General features: G+C 32.8%; 1 pseudogene; it reads right to left on the minus strand.

Moving 5' to 3' along the window:
- Window positions 1–1,944: 1,944 nt before the first annotated feature.
- On the minus strand, window positions 1,945–5,746 carry LOC112778368 (superoxide dismutase [Cu-Zn]-like; annotated as a pseudogene).
- Between the last annotated feature and the right edge of the window lie 1,146 nt (window positions 5,747–6,892).

The raw sequence follows: 6,892 nt of genomic DNA on the forward strand, positions 1-6,892 counted from the left end.
GGAGTCTAAATACTCTCAATTTATATTTGCTTTGATTTGTGACATCTTTAGGATTATAATTTGATTGATGATCAATGGTTGGGTTTGGACTATACTTGCAACGTCAATCTTATTTTTAGTATGAAAATCCAAACCTATGCTTTTGGTCGTTATCAACGTGCCCGCCACACGGTCCAGGATGTTAGTATCCACACACTCTTGTGTCCTCACATCTACATGTAAGCGGGATTAACCACCGTCCTTACGCAGGTGTCGCAACCTCGACAAGCAGGATTAACCACCGTCCTTGCCAGGCGCAAGCGACTTATCAACAATCTCGTCAATTAGCAAATCTCTCAGCATAAGCGGGACGAACCCTTCCCTTACACCTACCAAACAATAACTCATCAATCTTGATGATATCCATAATCAATCAGGCTCAATATATATTTTAAAATCATTCTTGGCTCATTTACTTTTAAATAACAAACGTATTCAATTCACATGTTGCCAAGAATCACTTTTCAAATAGGAGCCACTTTCCACATCTTTCCAACACTTCCAAACAATCTCAAAACCATGCCAAATTAAAAATCTCTTTTGAAAGACTTGGAAACATTCATTTCTAAATCAAGATTTGGTCATAAAATTCCTCAGTGGAGTCTCAAGACTTCAGGGAAGAATAACCTAACTCATTTCCTTAAATTTATTGAAAACCTCTGAATCCTTAACTTCTTGATTTGAATAAATAAAATAGAATTTAAACCAGAACCAAGTCATGTATCCAAATTTTCCGAACCAATTTCAAAACCAATCTCAATTTCATTCTTAAATCTGTTTCCAAAGGCTCGGAAATTATTTCAGTTTTACTAAATCAAAGTTATAGAAAATACTTCAAACTTTTCCTAAAATGTCGTAAAGTGAAATTAGTTAATCGAAATCCATTCAAACTCCTCCAAATTTGATTACATAATCAAATTCCAAAACATAATTATTTTCATCTTTAAATCGACTTTAAAACATAATTCTTTTCTAAAATAGTTTACATTCAAAATATAATAATTTTCTTAATAAAAGAGTTGAAACCTAATTCATTTATCAGTAATACAATTCAAGGCATAATTCATTCTTTTTAAATATCATTTCAAATAAAGTCTCGTATTTTAAAGAAATTTCGGCAGCATCTCCCCTAAAACTTGGACTTTGCCACCCTTTCCGGATTCCAACCAAACCAATCATCAACCCCTCTCAACGGGTTCAAGACCAAATCCGTTTCCAATAAATAAAACTTAGACTTTCAGACTATTAAAGTCATTTCAAATCAACCAATCTAAAAATCTCCAATTTATCAAAATCAGACATTATTTCACTCAAACACGCAACCATATTCATCCAAGACATAGTCAGACAATCCATAAAACTCACATAATCACCAGAAATACATTTCGTACAACATATCTATTTATAACAATTTCCAGTTTAAATAAATTAGTTTGTATAAAAAGCTCCTACCTCGACTCATTGAAACCATAACCCAAAACGTGTCAGGAAACCTTTTCTCTTAACCAAAATTAATAGAAATCCAAAACTCAGCCCTTGATCACTTTCACAGCACTCAAGCAACTAAAAAGTGACAAGCAACGCTCAGAACATGACCCTACATTACCAAGACCTCAGAGTTTATATCCAAACATAACAGAATACTAATGCAGGAGTTTTTTGAAATATAAATACTTACCGAACAAAGAAAACGAAACAGCAGTGTTCACTGAACCGGCTTGGCGGTAGCCCCGGCAACCATTTCGAGCGGCAGCGGCGACCAGAACTCCGGTGACGTAGATTGTAACAAACATGCAGCGATGAAAACCTTCTGAAAACTCAAAAGGAACAAAATCCAACTTAAAAACCCTTACCAGCAGGAGATCTCAGTGGCGGCAGAGGCGTTTCTCAGCGACAGAAGTTCGGTCATGGCGGCGCAGCTCCTAGCAGCGGCGGCAACAACAGCAAGGCACTGACAGCGGCGACAAAAACAACGAGGAATGACATATCTGATGGCAACACGAGCTCTCCCTCTTCTTCACGAACGGCGACGGCATCTGGCAATGGAAAGGATGGATGGTGGCAGCGCAAGCAGCAAAATACGGCGGCGACCTCCTTCCCGCAGTGGCTTCCTCACGAGTTCTCTCTCTCTCTGCCCGATCTCTCTCTCTCTCTCTCTCTCGTCGGCATTGGGTGGCAACAGCGGGACAGGCTTCACGGCGAGGACGACGGCAGCGCCAGGGACCTCAAGAAGACGTTGACAGACGCACGCCAGTGGTGGCTTCTTCTCCTTTCCTTCCTCGGCTTTTTCTCTCTCTTCCCTTCTGGTGATGACACGACGACGTGGCGGCAGTGACGCCCATTGGCACCGTCCTCCTTCTCCCCTTCCCCTCTTTCACGGATCCCTCACCCCCTTGAGCTCCCTTCCCCGATCCCCTTTCTGTTTCTTTCCTTTTCTGTGCGCATGTGTGTGCTTGGTGTTTGAAGGGAGGGGGTTGTGGCTGTTGTTGGTGTTTTGGGGGGTTAGGGTTCAATTTGATAAAAGTTAGGGTTAGGGTTAGGGTTTGTGTATGGAATTGGGAATTTTGGGGTTAATTTGGGTTGGTGTTAATTTTTATCAAATTAGGATCTAGAGTATTAATTTGAAATCTAATTAAACCCATAAATTTACTTTTAGAAATATTACTTATTGTTTCAAATTACTAATTAGATTTCAATCAAATACTCTAATTGATCAAAGTAAATCGTATAAAAGTTCTTGTTATTCCAAAACTAATAATTTTGTAATTTAATATATAAAATAATTCAATAATTATGAAATTAGATAAAATTCTAATTTAAATAGCAAAACCTCATTATTTTTGAATTTCTAAGACTTAAAATTGTAACTAAGAAAATAATCCATAATTATAGAGTTTGGATGAAAACCTTAATTTATTTCAAATCCAATTAATCAAAACTGCCTTTAATTTTCAATAAAATAATTTCTGAAAGTAAAACTATAAATAAATATATGATTTGAAATTTGTTCAAGATAGGATTTTTTTTGGTTTAATTACTCTGTTGGTCCCTATAGTTTCGCGAAATTTTCAATTAGGTCCCTATACTTTTTTCCTTTTAATTGGGTCCCTATACGTTAATTTTTTTTCAATTTAGTCCCTATTAACGTTAAACGTCAAAAAAATGTTAGTGAATTGTGAAATTACTTTTATACCCTTAGGGACCTAATTGAAAACCAAAAAAAAATATAGGGACTTAATTGAAAATTCGGTGAAACTATAAATATTCAATGAAAGATATTCCTATAATACCTATTCAATGATTCTAAGACATGAAAAATATTCTTATAATCCATTTTATTTTGTCACTATCATTCTTTTGCTTATTTATATATAAATTGTACTAAAAATACCTTCTCCTTTTTTTTTTGACTTTCAAAATATCTTATCTTAAGAACCTAAAAAAAGAATGGATAAAATAAAATAAAAATAATAGTAGTAAGCATATATAAAATTCAGTTTTCATCCTTGAAGTATTCATTATGGTAATGTAACGTTTTACATGTGTAGATTCATAGAATATAATGTGTCTTTATCATATCATGGTACACAATAAAAAACTACAAGGTTATGTAATTTGTGTTATTGAAATTTAAAATTTGAAAATCAGTTCTCGTGTTGCAGCCTCCCACTCCTTAGCATAGAGATCAATAATAACATTGATAACAGACGATTTTGAGCCGAGAAGAATTTTGAGAGAGCAGAGAGAGCAGACTTTAGAGAGAGCAGACTTTAGTTCATCAGTAAATATATGCAACCATCCTAAACCTCACTTTTCCCAGACCTGTATAAAAATCACCAATTTAGTAAATCAAATAATAAACTTAAATTCATAGTCATGATTCATGAACATAGAAATAATAATCTAACAATGTCTTATCAAAGTGAATATTGTAATCAAATCATGCATGTATCACAATGCAAACCAGATAGGAGTAAAGATTGCAAACACTAACCGTGCTTTCTCCAAATTTTCAACCACATCTTTCATTGTGTGTACTGTAATTTTCTTCACCTGGTGTAAATAACAACAATTTAATGGCTATGATGATGATGTGTAATTGTGTACATGAATAATTAAGTTTTCAAGCATTTAAACCAAAGAAAAGGTAAGAATAAATTACATGAATAATTTAAGGGATATGATGATGATGTACTATAGCCTAACTTACCCAAAATATAATAACTTATCATGATGTGTCTACGGAAGGTTCTTTTCTCCTTACTCAAACATGTTTGGGAAGAAAAATCCATATGCTGTGGCCATTCAATAACTATGAGCACGTGGTTTTGCAGACTGTTTTCAAATTTCTCATGTTCTGATTCCTAGGAATCTAAAAAATATTCCACAAGCCACACACCCACACTCCTGGAATAGCTCATAGCTTAGTAATGGGGAAATGGGGAATCACTATACTAAATAGTAAACAATCTAAAGGTCAGAAGTATTACCGTATTCTACTCTTGCACCTGCATTCCCAGTAGTTTTGCTGAGTTCATGACCACCTGTTTTATGATAAACAAATGCTCAAAAACTCAAAAATGGTGAATAGGTACAAGCAGTATCAATTTTATAGATAAATAGTAACACTTTATCGTGGATTATGTCTGAGATATGAATACAAAGACAAAGACAAAGAAACATGCAGGCATTTCTATCTCCAGTGTCTCAAAGGCAGTATTCAAAGCAACCAAAATGTTAGGTTTTACACTATATGCATCTATAAAGCAAGCAATAAACATAAACCTTTAAACAAACAAATAAGGCACTTTAGCATAAGCTCATACATGGTGCAAAAAATACAAGATATCAATCAGATTGAAAGAGCTGAAGTAAATAATATGAAGCATAACGCTTATCGTCATTAAGCAAGCTAACAAAATCCTTTGTACTTCCCATAGTAACAGATTATATTCGCAGTAAATAACATCCAACCAAGCACCCAGATACAGAATGTGAAGGTGCACGTTCAACATAACAGAATTAACCAGGACTAAATCATAATTCTCTCTTTCAACATCTCAATATTACGGAAAAATAATCCAAGAGTAGTAACGGTTATGGAGTAAAAGAAGAGTAAATCACATTGACATGTTCAACTACTTGGCCTATCTTACCCCTTCTAATTTCATCAGGATCAGCATGCACGACAACTGCCCTACCGAGTATGGAATGCACTCCACTTAACGGAATCTACATCGAAAACGGAAAGGCATCAGAAAGAAGAACTAAAGCATTCTAGATCCAATTGAACTACATTTAAAGTTGAAAGAGATAAGTACAATTAAGGGTTCATTTGTTAAATTGAAATGTGAATTATACAACAAAAAAGATGTCAAATTTGAAATCTACAAACACAGCAATAACCAAAGTTAAGTTGAGTAATTACCTATGAATCTGTGATAGAAATCTCAGCAACCCCTGAATGAGAAAAGAACAAAAATGTGTTGTTAGGAGAAAAATCAATTGATAGAAAGAATTGAGAAAATAAAAAGAATTGATATAAAATCATACCATCAGGGCCTGCAAGAATGTTACCCAAATCACCAGCATGACGGTGATGATCGCCAGGAGCTCCATGGTGTTTGTTAAGAGGATTGAAGTGAGGACCCGTGGAATTGCAGCCATTGGTAGTGTCACCAAGAGCATGGATATGGAAGCTCGGCATGACAGGGACGCCGAGAGGAGGAGGCGCGGTGAGAGGGCACCGTGCAGTAGATCCGGAGCGAGGTTAGGGTTAAGGATATGTGAGTGTGGAAGTGAGAAGGGTTTTTTTGGAATTTGAAAAATATAAGAGTGTTCTGCTATTCTAAAAGAGAGAATATTCATTTTTTAAGAGAATATTATGTTATTTTAGACGTTTTTGTCACGGTAGGGATTAAATTGAAAAAAAAATTAACGTATAGGAACCCAATTAAAAGAAAAAAAAAAGTATATGGACTTAATTGAAAATTTTGTGAAACTATAGGGACCAATAGAGTAATTAAACCATTTTTTTTTCAAAAGTTCTGGGTCTTACATGTAACATCCCGTATTTTTTAAAATCTAAATATGGATAAATTGTGATTTTATCTTATTAAATTTAAACTTTATAATTATTCTATTAGAAATAATTAAATAGATTCAGAGATTATTTTATTTTGAATTAATTAATAATCTTAAGTAATTTTATTATAATTGAATATTTTGCATAATTTTAGAAATAAAAAAATAAGAAAGAATTGTACACTTTATTTTAAGCAACTCCTATTATGAATAAGTAGTAACTTGTTTTATTTTGAAATCCTTATTTTTATAAACTAATGCATTAAGAGTAATTAAATTAATTTTATGAAAATTTGGAGTTAAGTTAATTAATATTCTTGTGTAATTTTATAATTGTTATTTCATATGATTTGAAATTAAATTTTAATAATGGGGGAAACATATAACTTAATTTAAGTACTTTTTATTATGAATAAATTATGGTTTATTTTATTAGTTTGAACTCTTAGAGATTAATTTATTAGGAATAATTAAATGAATTTTTGTAAATACTTTAAGTTTAAGTCAATTAATATTTATGTACAACATTATTTTAATTAGTTATTTTATATAAATTGAAGTTAAAGTTGTGATGAAAAAATAATGAAAGGTCATAATTTAATTTAGGTAATTGATATTTCGAGTTTAACCATATTTTATAAAATGTTATTAGTATGTTTACTTTATAATTTAAATTAGAAATAATTATTTGAGCTCACTAATATAATGATACATAAAATTTTATGTGTTTTGAAAGTAATCTTTATAGTATTATATTTGAATCTTAAAT

The sequence above is a fragment of the Arachis hypogaea genome, chromosome 3 (genome assembly GCF_003086295.3).
Source record: "Arachis hypogaea cultivar Tifrunner chromosome 3, arahy.Tifrunner.gnm2.J5K5, whole genome shotgun sequence".
Classification (NCBI taxonomy): domain Eukaryota; kingdom Viridiplantae; phylum Streptophyta; class Magnoliopsida; order Fabales; family Fabaceae; genus Arachis; species Arachis hypogaea.